Raw genomic sequence first — 20,176 nt, 5'->3', positions numbered from 1 at the left:
TCCAGCCCCAGATATTTACTAGCGGATGTGATGTTGGGCCAGATGTCATTTAATCTCTCTGGGCCTCATTTTCCTCACGTGTGAAATGAAGGGGTTAAGCTTAAAGTCTTTTCCAGTTCAGGATCTATGATTTTAGGACTTCAGAGGAGGGAACACAGGATTGAATCAAGTGATGAGGCAGGCAAGCTAGCCCCTGAATTTGTCCTTCCTGAGAACATGTGCTACAAAATATCCCTCATTAGCACACCTGGCTCCCCGCTGGGCCCTGGCCCTTGCTTTATTCTCTCATTCTCCTTTCAAACTGCAAATATTTATTGATTACCCCTTATGTGCTAGGTGCTCTAAGGCTCCAGGGAGAGGCAAGGCCTATGTTCTAGGGGCACCTAGCCTTTAGATGGGAAACAAGGCACCAACATGTGACTATCAAATGATGATGAAAGATTTGAATAATTCAGACAACAGAAGAGATGTTGTAAGGCTGTATGTGACTAACTGTCAAATGAATTTCACTGAAAATAACTCACAAGAGTTTAGAAGAAGGAAACATTACCACAGGCTAGTATTGCTTTCTTCCTTTTCTTTCTCTCTTTCCTCCTCCTCTCTCTCTTCTCTCTTTCTATCTCTGTCTCTCTGTCTCTTCTTTCCTTGGTCCAGTTTACTTGCTAAACCACAACCTTTAACATTTCTTATCTCTTTGCTCCTTTCTTGGAAATTTCACTGGTCTTACTTGCTTCTCTTGATTAATCCTCTCCAATCTGGCCAGACTCAATCTTTTTCATTCTATCCATCTTTCCTAGGTCAAGTTCAACACACCCTATCTTCTCTACAAGTCTGATGCCACTGGGAAAGAATCCTCAAGAAGAGATTTCTCCAAACTTTCTTGTTCTTCACTCTGTCCCTCTTGGGCTTTGGTGTGCAGAAAACATACCATATATGTTCCCCTTGAGTCCTATAGTGGCATTCAAGATACAAAGTTCTAGAACCTTGGGCTGCATGTCATAAAATCAGAGAATCTCAGGGCTGGATAAGAATCTTGAGAGCTACCTACATTAGACAATGTCAGAGAAATGGAGATATGTCCTTGAGAGCATGATGCAATTAAAAAATGAAAAACAAAAATGTTTGCCTTAGAGTTAGGCCTAGAAGTCAGGCTGACTCTGACCAGCTGTGTATCCCTGGTAGTCACCTCATCTTTCTTGCTGTGCCTCAGTTTCCTCATCTTTAAAATGGGAGCAATAATACTTGTACTACCTACCTCACTGGAAAACACTATTTTATAAATGTCAAAGTATTAAATAAAGCATAGGAACATATATATTTAGATTTGGATCTCAGAAAGAATCTCTAGGTTGGCCTCAGGGTAATGACTTTTTCAGCTACAGCCATTCTTTAAGACTGTCAAAAAAGAAAGTCACAGAATCTCACTTTTAGAAGGGTCCCCAGAGCCATCAAACCCAGACCATATATGAACAGGAATCTCCTCAGTCTATACAGCATACCCAAGGCTTCATTTAAAGACTCCCCCAACTAGCCTAGTCTCATTTTTGGAGAACTCTGCTTGTTAGGCAGTTTTAATTAACACATCCTCCGTCTAACCCTTGCAACTCCCACTGCTAGAAAGGTTGAGGTTTGCATAAGAAGAGGAATACTGATTGATTCATTACTATTTTATTAGAGCACAAGCTTCATGAGGTAGTGGCTACTACTAACTCCACAACAATCCTCTGCCGACACAGCAGACACTTAGTAACTGCTTGATTTAACAAATATTTAAATACCTACCATGTGCAAGACACTGTGGATACAAAGGAAAAACAATAAACTCTTTTCTCTCCAAGAGCTTAAACACTTGTTCTGATGCGGTACCAGATAGGAGATAGCGGCTATAGTTGGTATGTCACTGGTGTGGAGAACTCCATTTACCCATGCAAATAGACACCTTCTCTGAAATTTATAGTCTTAGAGAGCTATCTAGAGCACTTGGACATTAAATGACTTGGTCAGTGTCACACAACTAGTATAGGGTCAGAGGAGAGAGCTGAAGAGTCTTCATGGCTGCCTGGTCAGTCCTCTATCCCGTACACCAGTGGGTCAAACTCAAATAGACACAGATCTCTGTTGGTCACATATTGACTTAGAAAACCTCAAATTAACATTATTTTATGTATATGTAATTATATTAACATTATCTAAGTTACATATATATATTTAACATTATCTTATGTTTGTTTATATAGACATATAAAACATGTTATGCATAAAAATAAATATTATGTTATATTTTTATTTATTTTGATAAACAATTCCCAATTATATTTTTTTGACTAGGTAATCAGGGTTAAGTGACTTTCCCAGGGCCACACAGCTAGCAAGTATCAAGTGTCTGAGGCTGGATTTGAACTCAGGTCCTCCTGACTCTAAGGTCAGTGCTCTGTCCACTGTGCCACATAGCTGCTCCCCCAATTACATTTTAATTTGGTTCAGCTAGGCATGCCATGATTTTCACATCCCTGCCCTATACCACACTTTGAAATTAATACAAGATATATACAAAGAAAACAAAGTAATTTTGAGGAGAGGGAAAAGTTTGAAAAGATGGGGGCATCACTAAAGGTACATGTGAAAGGTAGCATTTGAATTGAGCCTTGAAGGGGGCTAGGGATTCCAAGAAGTGGAGGAAAGCTCATTCAATGGCACAGCAGAGATGAAATGTGTATGGATGGGAAGAAGTCAGTAGGGGAGTTTGGTTGGAATGTATAGTTGGTAAGGGAGAGTAGTAATATGAAATTAATATGGAAAGATAGACTGCAACTAAACTGTAAAGGACTTTAAATGTCAAACACAGGAGTTTGTATTTTAACAACTGACAATGACAATAACGATAACTAGCATTTATAGAGAGCTTTGAGGTTAGCAAGGCACTTTATTTAATGGTGTTTCATTTGATCCTAGAGGCAACTGAAGTTTCTGAGCAGGGAAGTGTTATGGCCATTGATGGGTTGATATGTTCCACTTGGAAGTGCCCAAGTATCACCTGGAAGTCTACCCTCATACGTCTTCCCTCTCCTTCCCGAAGTTACTCATGGGACAAGAAGAAAAGAAAAACGACTATGATTCAGTAGGGTCCACTATTGTTTCCAGGTTTCCTCAACAGTAGAAGATACTTTGCAAATCCTGACTGCAGCCTGTGACCTTAATTCTTGTACTAAATCAGGAAGTGGGGGGGGAGGGAGGGAAGGGGGAAAGGGAGAATAGAAAGAAGGGATGAGTCCAATACTCTCTTCAGCATTCCAGTATCTCCTATCACTGACTGGCTGTCAGTCAGCATCAGGCTAATCTATCAGCTATAGTAATCAATTAAAATCATCTCAGGTCCATCCAATGCTGAACTAATGCAACGACATTAGTGGCAACAAGGAGAGGGAGGGGTCTTCTCTTTGGTAAATTCCATATATTTTGCTTCCATTTTTATGTACTCCATAACCCTTTTTTTCTTTCTTGCTTTCCTTCCTTCCTTCCTTCTTTCTTTCCTTCCTTCCTTCCTTCCTTTTTCTTTCTTCCTTCTTTTTTCTTCCTTCCCTCCTTCCTTTCTTTCTTTCCCTGAAGTCTCAGGTATAAACTTACTACATACAACCCCAACGAAAACCAACAAACTTCAGTAATAAAAGGTACAGTAATCCAGCATATAGAAATGTGATAATATCTGTTTTATAGGGGATGCTAGTAAATACAGGGTGTCCCAAAAGTCTTAGTGTAGTTTTAAGGCTTAATAGTTTAAAACTGTACTAAGACTTATGAACATCCTATAAACATTTGTGTTCATAAAAGGCAGTTATTACAAGTTCCTATAAATGGACTGTGAGTTATGAGCAGAAAAATAGTCATTAATCTTAGAAAGGTATTTTAAAAATCTCTTACTGAGTATAATGTTTGCATGGGTGTGTTTGTAGCACCCCATGCTACTCCCAAATTCAGTGTGGTTGTTTGGGGTAAACAGACTAGTGAACACATGCCAAGCCCCCATGCAATGCAAAGTTTCTCTTTCTTGCTATATCATAGGACAATATTTGCATCCAATTAAGGATAGTGAGTCCACAAGTATTTATTAAGCATTTTGTAGTTGTTGTTTAGTAATTTTTCAGTCATGTCCAATTCTCTGTGACCCCATTTGAGGTTTTCTTGGCAAAGATACTGGAGTGGTTTGCCATTTCTTTCTCCAGCTCATTTTGTAGATGAGGAAACTGAGGCAAACAGGGTTTTATTAGGTCCTTAACTAAGACATGAAAAAGGGCAAACAATGAAGGGAAAATGTTTTCTGCACTATCCTATGTGTCCAGGGGATTTTCAATCTAATTCTTTAATTCCTGATTCCCTAGCATAATGGGAGGACAGTCACTTCATCATCATCATCATCACTAATATTTATTTGGTATTTTAAGGTTTGCAAAGTGCTTTACATTTTTTATCTCATTTGATCTCATAGCTTCAGTGGTAAATGTTCAGAGTATAATGTCATCAGCATGAGGCAGCTAGGTAAATAGGAGGGAGAGTACCTGGAGTTAGGAAGACCTGAATTCACATCCAACCTCAGATACTTACTAGTGGGGCTTAATCTGTTTGCCTCAATTTCCTCAACTGTAAAATGGGGATAATAGCAGCACCCACCTTCCAGCATTGTTGTGAAGATCAAATGAGGTAATATTTGTAAAGCACCTAGCACATACTAGGTGCTATATAAATGCTTATCTCCATCCCCTCCTTTCCAGCCATTTCTTGCAGCAGACTGGAAAATTGGCTGAAAATTTTTGTCTCAGCTCTGGAATATGATGGTCTAGCTATAACTACTATTTCCAGAGCCACGATGGTTATACTGTTTCACAATGGTCTCTGCTGGCTTGTCTCTCCAGGACTATTCCCTCCACCCCTGATCTGGGAGCATACTTCCCAGCTCTCCACCTAGTGATGTCATCACACAGGCACATAAACAGCCCTCTGGGAAATACATTCCAGAGAATCCCAACCAATGATTGATGCTCTTTTAGCTCCAGGTATTGTGGGAAATGAAGTTTCATGGTGACATTTCTGCTATATAGAAAGATTGAACCCTATTGACTATTACCTCTGTGTACAATTTAGCTTAATCTTTTTTATTCTAGGGTTTATTCATTGATTATATCACATGAGATTACAGGGATGAATGTCTCTTTCTAAACATCAGCAGGTAGTAAAGATAATGAATAATTCTCCACCCATATTTGCAAGGGAAAATTTCTTGTTCTCTCTTTGGGGAGCAAATCATTCTCCTGCCCCTGCTCACAGGAATACCGATTCCAGCATTATTAGGCAAGGCTAGAAAAATGATGCACCGGAGAAAAGGAGAGTGGAATGTGACATGCTCTCAGAACCCTAGTTAGTTTCATTCACAAGTCTGGTCTGGTTCTGCCCAGGTTCAAAAAGGCAGCGTTCTGGCTAATGGCTTACCCCAGCAGCGTTCGCTTATGGCCACTCCCACTGGCAATCATTCCAGGGATCTCAGGAAGAGGGTAATATCTGGTTGGGTTGAGTGAAAGGTGTGGCCAGCACCACTTTCTGGCGTTAAGTTCACAAGTTCAGTCAATTAGAGTGTGTGAAGAAATTTCTGAGTTTCTCGGTTTAAAAGGAAGCATAGGAAGAGGCTGGGAGTCAAGAAACTTAGGTTCTAATTAAGACAGATCTTCTAGAGCCAAGAAATAATATACACACTGTATATTGTATCCTGTGTACGACAAAGTAAGTGGAAAGAACGATATTTAAAAAAATCAAAAGTGAATCTTGCAAAATTATAAAGAACAAGCATGACTTAAAAGAAGAAATAGGAGAAGATATTCCCATCACACATACCTCTTTGAGGAGGTAGGAGGTCCATAAGTGTTACACTTCGCACATATTTTCAGATATTTTTCCAATGCTTTGCTCAGTTATGCTGATTTTTGTCCTTTTCCTTTTCTTTTTCTGTCTTTAAAAATACTATTTGTTATATGGAATAGTTCTCAGGGAGGGGAAGAAGGATATTGGGAGAAATTATGGAAATGGAAAAAACCGAAATACATCAATAAAAACTTTTTTTAAAAGAAGTTTTATCTGCTAGATCACTATATAAACTTTGGGAAGTCACTTCATTTTTCTGGCCCTCATTTCCCCATTTTGTAAAATGAATTGGTTGGATTAAGTGATCTCTGAGATTCCCTCAAGGTCTAAATCTATGATCTTATAAACCTGTGTATCTATAGAGAGAATAAAAATGTTACTGATTTAGACTATTTAAAAACAAGGCTTATCTGAAGTAGTGAAATTATGTAATGTTCTTTAAAGAAAGGTAGTCTTTACTTTTCATTACATTTTTAAAATAACAGGCTAGGCTGATGAACTGTGAAGAGGCAGAGTAGAATGATGGAATTCAGATTTGGAGAAATTCAGTTCAAATTCAGCTCTGCCACTTACTGTGTGACCTGGGTGTGTTACCTAACCTCTCTGGGCCTCCAATTCTTCATGGGTAAAAAGGAGCAGGTTGGACTAGATGATCTAGTAATAATTCTATGATTCTATGATTTATTAGCATAACACAGGCTTGACCCTGTCCACAGGAGCATTGACATGAAACTTTGGGGGACTCAGGTGTTCAGTTTGGGCATTCTTCAAGTTGTATCGGCCTTGACCTTGAGTTTGGATGGATTTCTTCTTTTTAACATTTTAATTTAATATCAATTTATTTTTAAACATTCTTTTCTTTTTAAATTTTGAGTTCCAAACACCCTCTCCCTCAATGACTGTTACTGGCCCCATTAATCAAGTCTGCAGTCTGGATGACCCTTTCCTCACTCACAAGCGCCTCTTTGGTTTTAGATTGGGAAAGGTACTGCTTTCATGAAAACAGATATGATTTGCTTAAATGTAGAAAAAAGGAAAATGTTTAAAAAAAACCAGTTAATTCTAACATTGTTTTTATTAACCAGAAAATCTACGAGTTCAAACAATGGTGTTACTGGTTATAACGTGGGTCATAAAACCTTTGCTGGAGTTGAGAAAGGAAAGAGTAGCACAGGGGATAGAATGATGGACTTGACATCAGAAAACACTGAATTTGACTCAGATATTTATTACTGCTGTGATTATGGACAAATCTCTTAATTGCTCTGAGCCTTAACTTCTTCATCTGTAAAATGGGGATAATACCTTTAGCTTTAGAATCTTCCTCAGGGCTGTTGGAGGCTTAAAGGAAATAATGTATGCACAGTACTTTGCAAACTTTCAAGTGCTATATGAATGTCAGCTGTTTTACCATGCATGTTCAAATACAATGGCAAAAGTATAATTTTCTGGGGCAGTCATGTTCTGGAAGGGTAACTAAGGGGCAAAGAAAATAACAATGAATGGGGCAGAGGCCAAGAAGGAATGAATGGTGGAAAAACAACAAGGACAACAACGAAAACTGCCTACCTACCTTCTTATTTCAGCTTATTTCCAGTGGAAAAGCTCTCAAAAGTACAGGATGAGAACAGAAATAAGGGTTGGTTTGACAACTCATTCCCATAACCTCACCATTCCAAACGTGCCTGTAGCTAAACTCAGACTCAGCAATATTGAGGGTTAGGATAAGTTTAAAGGGTACATGATCAATTTCAGCATGGTCTAAGAATGAAGTTCAGCAATGGAGAGCTAGTTATGAAACAGTCAATAATACAGCTGTCTTGGTTAAAGATATATATGAGTTTCCCCTTAGGCCTGTCCCAGAGGCTTCCTTTGAACCTTGTAAGGTTGTAATGATAAATAAATTTAATTGGATATTTTCTTTGGCTCAAGAGAGATGGCTCAATTGAGATTTACTAATGATGAAGTCTTGGCAAAGTCACGACGATCCTAATGCTCAGATCTCCCAGATTTATGATTTTAGCTGATGGATATTTAGGGAATATTGTGTTCAGAAGAATATCACATTGATCCTATCCACTTGAGGAGTTACTATTCAAATTAATGGGTAGTTCATATATACACGTTTATATGTAAGTATATATTTATATGTGTGTATATACATACATATACATACATACATACATACATATGCATATATACACACATACAGATGTAGGGCAGCTAGGTGGTGTAGTGGATTTGCCTGGGCCTGGAGTCAAGAAGACTCACCTTCTTGGGTTGAAATTTGGCCTCAGACATTTACTAGTTGTGTGACCCTGAGCAAGTCACTTAACCCTGGTTGCTTCAGTTTCCTCATCTATAAAATGAGCTGGAGAAGGAAATGGCAAACCATTCCAGTATCTTTGCCCAAGAAAACCTCAAATGGGGTCACAAAGAGTCGGACATGACTGAAAAATGACTGAACAACAGATAATATTTATATATGTAATAAATATATTTATATATACACATACATATCTGTGTATATGTACACATACATATATATACATACAACATACATACCCATAACTAGGTGGCCCAGTAAATAGAGTAGACCCAGAGTCAGGAAGACCTGAGTTCAAATCTAGCCACAGTTAATTACTAGCTATGTGATTCTGAACAAATCACTTAATTCTATTTATAGGTTTCCTCCTTCATAAAATGGGGATAATAACACCTATCTAACAGGTTTGTTTTAAAGACCAGATGAGATAATATATGAAGCACTTTGCAAACCTTAAATCACTAGTATAAATACTATGGGTTTATCTGCCTATAACTGACATTTATATGGTGCTTTAAAGTCTGCCATATGCCATTCCCTTCGAACCTCCCAACGACTCCATTAGGTTGGTGCTAGAGGAGTTATGATCTCTATGTTATGAACCAGGAAACAGGATGAGAAAGATTAAGCAATTTGCTCACAGTCTCAGAGTCTGTAAGTATCTCTGGTCTTCCTGACTCTAGGTCTACACTCTATTTACTATTCAGCATTGTGCTGCCGGCCGCCATATATGCCTGTATACACATATGTAGGCATGTATGCTTATATATACACCTATGTGTATGTGGTACGCAGGGCATTCACTTCTCTCATGTGAGGCCCCTAGAATAGTTACCCCAGATTCAGGATGCTCTGTGTGCCTGAATCCACTAAAATTTAGAGTTCACAAGCCCCAAATAATGTTTTTGTTTATTTTTTAGTCACCCAGATCACAAAATAATTTCAAAGGAAAGCCATTTAATGAAACAGCATAGTAAGAAGAGTCCCAGTAGAACATTTCTCCTATAAACCTACTGCATACGCTCCCATAAATACACATACCATCTGTGGGGAGAGTTGGCATAGAGATCACATAAGGAGCATATACATAAGGAACAAAGCATGTACATAGAGGAACAACTCTTGCCTCTGATGCTATAGGACCACTGATGATATGTTTGGATGAGAACAGCATCAAGATGCTCTCCGTGGGCCTAATCCCACTATTTGCATCTGCACAGGACAGTTGATTCCACTGGTCTCTGACGGTCTCATGGTCATCGCTAGGCAGAGAGTATAAACTGAAAGATGTTCCACTGTCTTCTAGTGGCTACTGAGTATAGTAGGCAATATGGAGGATTGATCTACTGGTCTTGGACAGGTGTTGCTCCCTGTTACCAGCTTCCAGGCTTATCTCTTTCAGACCACTAGCTGGCCAATATAGCTCCAGTCTGCTATACCAGAGGTGTCAAAAACATTGCCAGCACTGCCAACTCTGCCAAGTGCTTCCCAAATCAGATTAAGATATAATTGGAAATATTTTTAAAAATAAATAAAAATATAATATAACATAGATAATGTTAATATTTGGTTTTCTAAGTCAATATGCCATCATCAGGGATCTTTAGGTAAGGGTTTGTTGTTGTTCAGTCGTTTTCAGTTGTATCCAACTCTTCGTGACCCCATTTGGGGTTTTCTTGGCAAAGATACTGGAGCTGTTTGCCATTTTCTTCTCCAGCTCAATTTACAGATGAGAAAGCTGAGACAAACAGGGCTAAGTGACTTGCCCAGGGTCTTCCTGATTCTAGGCCTGACACTTCATCCACCGTTCCACCTGGCTGCCCCTTAGGTAGGGTTTAGTGGTCCCTCTTTCTCTTTGAATTTGAGACCACTGGGCTACAATATGTGAATAGAACCTGTTCTTGATAAATCTAGGCTAACAGTTTTTTTGTCATAGCCAAAATACTTAGCTAACAAAAGTCAGGCAGAATAGCCACAGGCTAAGATGAAATCTTTTCTATCTCTACGTCTAAGAGGAGAGCAAAATCCTTTGTTACAGATAATTCTCTAATTTAGGTTAGACAATCCTGAAATTCTCTCTGGTTTAGCACAGAAATGAATGTGATTTAAAACAAAGGCTGAGGGGCAGTTAAGTGGTGCAGTGAATAGAGCACCGGCCCTGGAGTCAAGAGGACTTAAGTTCAAATCTGGCCTCAGACACATAACACTCACTAGCTGTGTGACTCTGGGCAAGTCACTTAACCCAAATTGCCTCACCAAAAAAAAGTGAACTAAGGAGGTCATAATTTTCTACTCAAGAAGCTCAGATTCCTGACTTTATTATAAATTTTTATCAATAGCAAAATCCTACTATAATAGTGCAGTATTTTGACTAGTGGAAAATCTTGTTTCCTCCCAACATATACATATATGTACACACATATAAATGCATATACATATGTGGAAAATTGATCTTGCCAGGGAAATAGATAGGATTAGGAGAAATATGTTCTCGTATGTATAAGGTAACTCTGAAGATCAATGTTTTTATATGTCTTATGTTATTTTTTTGTAATTCTTCTTATTTTAAACTTAAATACAAAATGAGAAAAGAAAAAAAAACATTGCTATGTACACAGCAGAGCATAAGAGAGGATTTAATGTAAAACAATAAATTCCATTTCAAGAAAACCTATATAATAAATATTATACATTGTTTTCAAAGCTTCCTAGCTTTGCCTTCTTGTTGGTTTTCTTTTGTTGTCAGCTATGCACTTTTTACTTTATTTTTTTTCACTTCCCTCCCCCCACCATACTAAAGAAGGCTACAGTTAAGCATGGAGATATACATGTATGTGTGTATATATACACACATATACATGGATGTCCATAAACATACATACATATATACTCACATATATGTAAGATCATACTATGCTTATTTCCTCATATCATACGTTTCTTTGAATGTGGATAGCATCTTCCTTTATAAATCCAAGTCTTTCCATGTTTTTCTAAATCAATCAGCTCATCATTTCCTCATCAATATTCCAACCCAATCACATCCTTTCTGAGAGATTGTCTATGAAAGTTTTTTCTCCTGATTTTCTGCATTCCTTCTATTCTTGGCTACATAGGCTTTATTTATAAAAGAATAATTTAATTTAAAATAATCAAAATTATCCTTTTTATACTTCAACAATGCTCTCACCTTATAATATAGTTTAAGGTCTGATACTGATGAATCTACTTCCTTTACATCTTTTTTCCCTGGTTTCTTTAAAGTTCCTGACCTTTTGTTATTCCAAATGAACTTTGTTATTATTTTTTCCAACTCTGTAAAATAACTTTTTAGTAATTTAATTGGGATGACATTGAATAAATAGTTAGGTAAAATTGTCATTTTAAAAATTACATTGGCTTTACCTACCCATGAATAATAAATATTACTTCAGTTATTTAGATCTGAGTTCATTTGTATAAAAAGTTGTGTTTATGTTTATATAGTTCCTGTATCTGTTTTGGCAGATATACACTCAGGTATTTTATAAGAACTAAAACAATATTGAATAATATTGTGACATATAGTGTAGTTTCTCTGTTTTTCACTTTTGATGAAATTTATTGTAACTTCAACTTTATCTGAGATCATGGTTACTATTCCTGCTTTTTTTTTACATACTAAATTCTACTCCTGCCCTTTATTTTACCTTTGTATGTATCTCTAATTTATGTCTTGTATTATTGGATAAAAGTGGGTAGACCCTCCTTACAGCTATCAAAGTTACTTTGTTGAATAGCTAGATAAAAAGAGAGGCTGAAATCTTACTCACAGTCAGTCCTGTAGGTTCCAATATTCCAAATGAACAGTGACCTGATCTATATGGGTAATCCTGCCTACAATGCAGATAGCAATCCATTTATGCCTTCTCAACCTGGATGACTCTCATCTATGTCCTTCCACAGGTCTATCACAGGGGGACCAACCAATATACTTGGGGGCCTTTCTAGCAATGGAGCACAAAGGCTATCCATCAGTTATCCTTTGCTATGGATAGATTATGGTCAAGCCAAACAGGAAGATTAGAACACCTGAATCTTGTGGATAGAGCACTGGCCCTGAAGTCAGGAGGACCTGAGTTCCAATCCAGCCTCAGACCAAACCCTTGACATTTACTAGCTGTGTGACCCTGGGCAAGTCACTTAACCCCAATTGCTTAAAAAAAAAAAGAAAGAAAGAAGACCTGAATCTTTTGCATTTGTTTTTCAATTCTTCTGATTTCCAGGAAAGGAAATGTGATTGAGAACATATACATATACAGAAAAATAAATTAACTAGGGCTTGAGATTAAACATTCTACCTCCATTGCTTAGCACTGTGCCAGGCACAGGTGCTTTCTAAATGTTCATTGCCTGACTGACTACTTCATAAGGTTGTTGGGAATAAACTATTTTGTAAAGTTTTAAGTGCTCTATAAATGTGAATTATTATTATTTATTATTGACACCATGTTTGGCCATGTCTCTCATTCACTCATCAATTCATTCATTCATTCATTCATTCAATAAGCCTTATTAAGTACTTTGTATCACATGAACTAGGATAAGCCATAGTGGCCGAGTTCCTTATGTTGGAACAATTTATAGGCTTTCTGAACTATTCCATTTGAGGAGGAAAGGATGGGATTAAAAGAGGCACAGATTAATTGTGGTCTATAGCTGATGAGAGCAAGGATAGGTGAACAATCATAGAACAACCACTTAAGGAGTAGAGCCATTAAATGGAAAAATGCAGGTGGATGTGTTCATCTCTCTTGGGCACTGAAAGGGGCCAGAATATTTCATTTATAAACTTCAGTTTCCACAAAGTGGCCTCCATCTCTTAAAATTGTAATTTGTTTCTCCCGTGACTTATAGTATCTGTCATTGAACTATAAACAGAGAGTACCCAAAGAGACAAATCCCAACCAGTCCATATCTATCATCCCAGAAAAAGAGTTGGAGTTAAAATGGTCTATTTTTCTACTGGAAAATCTGAAATTTTTTCCCCAAGGGAGATACACTCAGAGAAACAGAAAGTACTTGTCAATTGTTCCTTGGAGTTAGGTGAAAGGGTACAAAGGAACCATGACCCATGCGGCTTTACAACTCAAAGCCAGTGCTCACTCAGGTCTCAAATCTACAGTTTTCCCTTGGGGCACAGAAAAGAAATATAACTATTTTCAAGTAAATGAGGCAAGAGAAGAGAAGAGAAGAGAAGAGAAGAGAAAGAAAAAAACAACAACTGGGAATCAAAGGGGTAATTCTCTCTGAACAATATTCCTGAGAGGCAAAAAAAGATAATGGTATGTCTTTGGTAAACATCTTAGTAGCTAATTATAGCTATTCTGAGCAGTGTTGTTAGGATCAAGGCAACTCATTGTCACTAGGCTTCAGATTTTTATTAGTTCTTTTCATAATGAACCATTGTTTTTATAATAATATAAGAATAAAAGCATTTCATTTGTCTAATAATAATAGCTGACATCTATGTACTGTACCATATATAGTTCACAAAGTACTCTTACTTCATTACATTTGATTTCCACAATAAATGTCAGGGAAAGAAAATAGGTATTGTTTCCCTCATTTTATAGATGAGAAAACTGAGGAATAAAGAGATTATGCAATTTGCACCAGGGAGTGAGTGGTAGCTCAAAGCTATGAGCTGAGGCCAGAGAGAGCAGAATTGGAAAGGCATCTGCCAATCCTGGTTTAAGGGTATCTTTTCTTTCTGAAAGAGCACTGAAGAGACAGTTGCAGCTGAGCTTTGTCCTGGGATATGCAAGTCTAATTAAGCCATCCATTCAGCAGAGGCATCATGCCCTCTGAGGAGCTGTATTTCTGAACCATCTATCTAGCTGATATACTCTGCCCTGTGAGGAGCAAGTGCATCGACTCATCCATCATAGAAGTTACGTCTGGTAGTGAATTTTATGAAGACTTTGTGAAGACAGAAAGGACATTGAGGCCTTACAATTCTGAACAATGAACATTAAGAAAACAGAACTCCTCCATCAGCCAGCACCGCACCATCCATATGTGGAACCATTGGTTACAACAAATGGGGAAGTTTTCAATGCTGTGGATAAGTTCACTTACTTTGGCAGTATACTTTCCTGGCATGTCCACATAGATGATGAGGCTGATGCATGCATTGCCAGAGCTCGCTCAGTATTTGGGAGACTCTGAAGAAAAACCTGGACAGTCTACCAGTGCTATGCCAGGAGAATGAATTGCTTCCATTTGAATCTTGAAGATCACCTGACAAGATAAGGGACCAGATACTGAGGTCCTTTCTCTACCTAAACCGCCAATTACTCAAATTCTACTGCTGAGAGCACAACTCTGATGGGCTGACCGTTTGGTTCCAATGCCAAACACACATTCGCCTAAAAGATTATCTTATGGAGAACTCACACAAGGCAAGTGCTCACACAGAGGTCAAAAGTGATACAAGGATACTCTCAAGGTGTCTCTGAAGAACTTTTCTGGTATCAATTGTTAGACATGGTTGATGCTGGCACAGGACTGCCCAGCATGGCATGCCCACATCAAAAAAGGCACTGCACTCTCTGAGCAAAGCAGAATTGCAGCAGCTCAAAAGAAACATGAGATGTACAAATTTAGAGACCTTTAGACATTTAGAGATGTTTAGAGACATCCATGTTCACATGGGCTATTCATGCCTGACCTGTGGTAGAACCTTGTGAACCCCTATTGGTATTATCAGCCACAGCTAGACACACTGTACATTGACCCCAAAATAGTGATGTCATTTTGGTCTTCTTCAAATATGAAGGACAACCACCACCATCACCAACTGCTATAATACATAGACATTGTGGCAAGCAAGATTAAGCTCTGAATATGTACACAGAGTCACTGATTTATTTACACAGTCTCGCATTGGAGTGCTAAGCAAATACAAGTAAAACTGAGGGAGGTACATATGTATTTTTTTATTCTGGTGGGCCCATGCTCAGTGATTTGTGGGGAATAGGGGAAGGCTTATAGCTTTGCAACTGGAAGGATCCTTAGTAGTCATCTAGACCAAGTCAAAAGTAAGAAATGTTGGAAGGAAGAGAGCGTGTCCAAATATTTAAGATCTTTCAGTTCTTTAGTTCTTCATTTCTTGGCATTATTAACTGAGCACCTTGCCAAAGATACATTGAAAGCCGAGCAAAATGATTGGCTTCATTCCAGACATCAATATAGAAGTTTGGTTGGCACTGCCCTCCATACCTCCAAAGGAACCATATTCCCTTTCCTCTTCTTCCAGCTCTTTTGCCTATGCCAACCTTAAAATGCCCTGGTTTCCCATCACTACACTACCTGCTTGGAGTGCCTCAGGATTTTAAGTCTTGCTTTTTGTCTGGATCATGGACCTTCTCTGTTCCCCCTAACCCTTTTCCTGAGTTGTGTTTACTCAACTGGGTTATTTGGCAAAGTTCCACTGATGTAGAGACCAGTATATTCTGTTGCAATTGACCACATCATTGGATACCCAATTTATCATTTTACCTATGTGGAATGGGGGAGCCTTTAGCAATTTCTCACTTTGGATTGTAGCTGGGGCATTTCAAGAAGTCACTTTTTGTATTCACATGGAAAATCCGGTGTCTGATCTGGGTAACCTGGGAAGGTGTTATAAGATCACTGAGAGTTTTTGTTTTTATTATTTTTAAAGTACATCCTGATTGGTGCAGTTGTGCAATAGTACAAATATTTTGGAAAGCAATTTGGAATTATGCCAACTAAGTGACTAAAATATCCATAACCTTTGAACCAGAAACTCCATTTGTGGGCTTATACCCCAAAGAAGCTATCAATAAGAAGAAAGTCCCCATAAACAACAAAATATTTACAGCAGCACTTTTTGTGAGGCTAAAAACTGGAAACAAAGTAGATGCTCATTAATTGGGGAACAACTAAACAAATTGTGGTACATGAATGTAATGAAATGTTATCATGCTGTAAGTAGAATCTGACTGCCACTTAGGCAGAAGGTCAGAAGCATAGCCGGGGGTACATCTACTTGGGCATCTTCACTCACAATGGAACATCTCCAAAGTCCTCCTTTGATGGCTCATCATGGTGTGAAGATGACCCTGAGCACTTAAGAGTGATGCCAGCAAAGCACAAACCTTGGCAGGTTCTGCCATATTGGAAAGGCTTCAAGTAGAAGCCTGCTTGCCTGCATCATGTCTGTCATTTGAGGACCAGTCTAGCTAAGTTCAGAGACTCATTATCAAGTTGGCTGCAGGATAATGAATTTTTCAGCCACAGTAACTCTGCAAAAAGACTATTCACAGGGGCAGCTAGGTGGTGCATTGGATAGAGCACTGGCCCTAGAGTCAGGAGACCTGTTCAGCCTCAGACGCTTGACACTTAGTAGTTATGTGACCCTGGGCAAGTCACTTAACTCCATTGCTTAGCCAAACGAAAAAAAAAAAAAGACTGTCCACTTAAGTAGAGAAATTGCTGCCTGATTCCCTTCGAAATCTCGGATCCTTGTCATATTATATAAGTATTATTATATAATTATGTTATATAATTATATAATAATTTGTTATTATATTATATAATACATGTCATATTATAGTGAAAATAATCAATTAGTCAACAAGTATTTATTAAACCTCTATTCTATGTCAGGCATTGTGATAGCTTCTGGGGATAGAAAAACAAAACTGAAGCAGTTTCTGCCCTCAATGGACTTACATTCTGACAGGGAGAGAACACATACATGTATAGGCAAATAATAGTAATAATATTAATAGCCAACATTTATATAAAATGCTTTGTGATTTACAAAGAACTTATTTTATATTTGATCATATAAAATATTTTCTATTCAGTAAATTTAGTGGTTCTTAAATGTCTCCTAACTGTGACCCTTGCATAACCCCACACATCTTTAGAAAAATGTTTTTATGTTTTCTGAGTTGATGGAGGCAACAACAACAACAAAATCATCACCTGATGGCCAACCTTTTAAAGAACTTCTTTGCACTGATTTGCTGTTGTTGTTGAGTCATTTTTGAGTCGTGTCCAACTCTTTGTGACCTCATCTGGGGTTTTCTTGGCAAAGATAATGTAGTGGTTTGCCATTTCCTTCTCCAGCTCATTTTACAGATGAGAAAACTGAGGCAAATGGGGTAAGTAACTTGCCCAGGGTCATATAGCTAATAAGTATCTGAGGCCAGACTTGCACTCGGGAAGATGAGTCTTCCTGACTCAAGGCCCAACATTCTAACCACCATGCCACCTAATAGTCCTTTGCTCTGAGTTCGCCTGGTTATAAGAGCCACATTGCACATTAAAAAGAAAATAAACTATTGTCACTGACCTCCGCAAAAATCTTGGTAAGAGTCCAGAAGTACCTTATATCAAGGAGCAGAGGACATTGGAATTAGAAGAAAGAAGACATCAAGTTTGGGGCCTTACATTTATTAGCTGAATGATGCTAAGACAAACCATTTAACCTTTCTGAGTCTCAGTTTACTCTTTTTATAAAATAGGAAAAGTATTATTTGAACTATCTGTTTCAAAGGTTTGCTGTGAGTTAGGAGACCTGGGCTCAAATCATAAGATTCTTATTAGTAGTGTGATCATGGGAAGGACATTTAATTCCTCAGACACTCGATTTCCTCATCTTTTCCTCATCTGTAAAAATGGGGCTAATAATGCTTGTACCACCCACCCCACAGGACTGTTATGAGGAAAGTACCCCATAAACCGTAAAGCATTACATACGTCATCCGTGATTAGCCTAGGGTATGAGAGGAAGACTGGAATCAATTTCTATCCCATTCACTCAGGCTAGCAGCAGCTTGTATGGCATTAATAGACGGAGTATGATGGGACTAGAAGACAAAACAAAGAGCTGCTGTGGATGATAAGTTGGCAGCTTGTGGTTGGGGGTAGCTGGTGGAAGGAGAGGAATAAGGGAGTAGTGGGTAAGACTGGTCTCCAAGCCCTTGGCAACTTCCCAGTGAAACCCCAGTTTAGGGAAACAAATAGAATTTCAAATGTTAGCTTGGAGCAAAACACAGCCCCTCTTCTTGGTTACCAACTTGTCTAAAGCTTCCTTTATTGTTCTTGCCAACACCACTAAGCCACTGTCCATTATGTAGTTTTCTGTTGGATATGGTGTAAAAGGATTTTTTGTTTCCATGAAAGGAAGTAAAAATAGATTCTTCAAAGATCTGAACAGATTCTTGCTTCTGGCCACAGGTGTTTTGTTTGACTTGGATGGAGTTTGGGAAATGCAGTTAGGCTCCAGCGACAATTATGGGCTACAATTTATGACTTGAATGAAAACATGAAATGTGCTTCCAAGTCCACTCTCCCCCAACACTCCCCACCACCACCACCATCAATTCTCCTTCAACAAGAGATGCAGCTCAGGTTTTAGCTCACTGATACAGGATGGGTCTAAAATGGCAACCCATATTTAATCCAAGGAAGAAGTACCTTAAAACAGTAGGTAGTACCACCATTCCCTTTAGATATATTAAGACATCTTCTCTTTTCTCTCATTTAAAACATAACCCTAAATTCTTTTTCCTCCTCCAAGAATCTTGCCCTGGGCACGGAGAGTAATAGTTATTATAGCTAGCACTGATGTAGTGCTTAAAGTTTTGCAAAGTGATTTACATAGGTTATCTTATTTGATTTCACAACAATCCCAATAATGGTTCCTTATGTTTTGAGAGGCAGTGTGGAATAATGGCTAGAGAACTAACTTGGGTTTTTATTCCTGTCTCAGATACTTATGAGCTGTGTGACCTAAGGTGAGTCTTAACTGCTCTGAGCCTCAGTTTCTTATCTGTAAAATGGGTGAAGAAGGTGGTGAAGATTAAGCACCTTGAAAACCTTAAAGGGCTCTTTAATAGCTCCTTAGTTGTGAAATGCTGTTATTATTATCTTACAAACCAATCAACCATTAACATCACCACCCACCTATTTGTCAATGAGCCATGCTGGTCAAGAAACCCATCAAAAATATTTATAGGTGGCTTCCTTTTGCTATCTATGACAGTACTGGGTACTTCCCCTCACCATCCTGATGGTGCAAATTCAGAGGATATAAGCAATATCAATATTAGTCTCAACCAGCGGTGTGTTGGAACCAGCTTGTACCAGCTGGAGAAAGCTGATTGTTAAATTTTCAGTGACAGCATTCACACCTTGGAAATCTGCAAACTCTATAAGCCAAGGCTTGATTCATTACTTTTTTGATTGTTTAGATTTAATAAAAATGATGGGGGAAATGTTAGTGATGCAGATTAAACTTTAAAAAGTGCATCACGTGTATATTTTTTCATAAAGCCAGTTGTTAAAAATTTACCTGCACACCCCTAGCCTCCGCACAATATAATTTGAAAGCTGAAATTTCTGCTTTGTATAATTCATCCAATGCATTCCTAAGCCAGTTCTTTTACACTTTGCACTAACTGACTAGGCACATCACTTAACTTACCTGAGCCTCAATTTTCTCATCAGTAAAATGAGATGATATCTGTATGGAAAATCTCACAGTTTTTTGTGGAGCTTAATGAGATAATGTATATGAAAGTTATTTGCAAATGGTAAAGGGCCAGACAAATGTGAGTTACTTTTGTTATTTCCATCTCTTCTTGATCTTTGTGTTCTACTTTATTTGGTAAAACTGGCTTCTATATTGCATTACCCTGTATTACCCTGCTCGATTTCCAGTGTTTTTTCTTATCTAAATTTTCTTCTTCCTAAGGGGTATAATACTCTATCCAATTTCTTTTGGAGTCTGCATTAAAGATAATATATCAGAAAAAAATGACATCATTGGAGAAGCACTCTCTAGTCTTCTTATGTAATAATATTTTAAAAATAGACAATATGGATAATTTCTTTATTATTTGTTTCTTTAGACCTAAGAGC

Source organism: Vombatus ursinus, unplaced genomic scaffold (genome assembly GCF_900497805.2).
Source record: "Vombatus ursinus unplaced genomic scaffold, bare-nosed wombat genome assembly UNPS02014798.1, whole genome shotgun sequence".
Lineage (NCBI taxonomy): Eukaryota > Metazoa > Chordata > Mammalia > Diprotodontia > Vombatidae > Vombatus > Vombatus ursinus.
The sequence above is the reverse complement of the archived record's forward strand: the minus strand, read 5'-3'. Positions refer to the sequence as shown.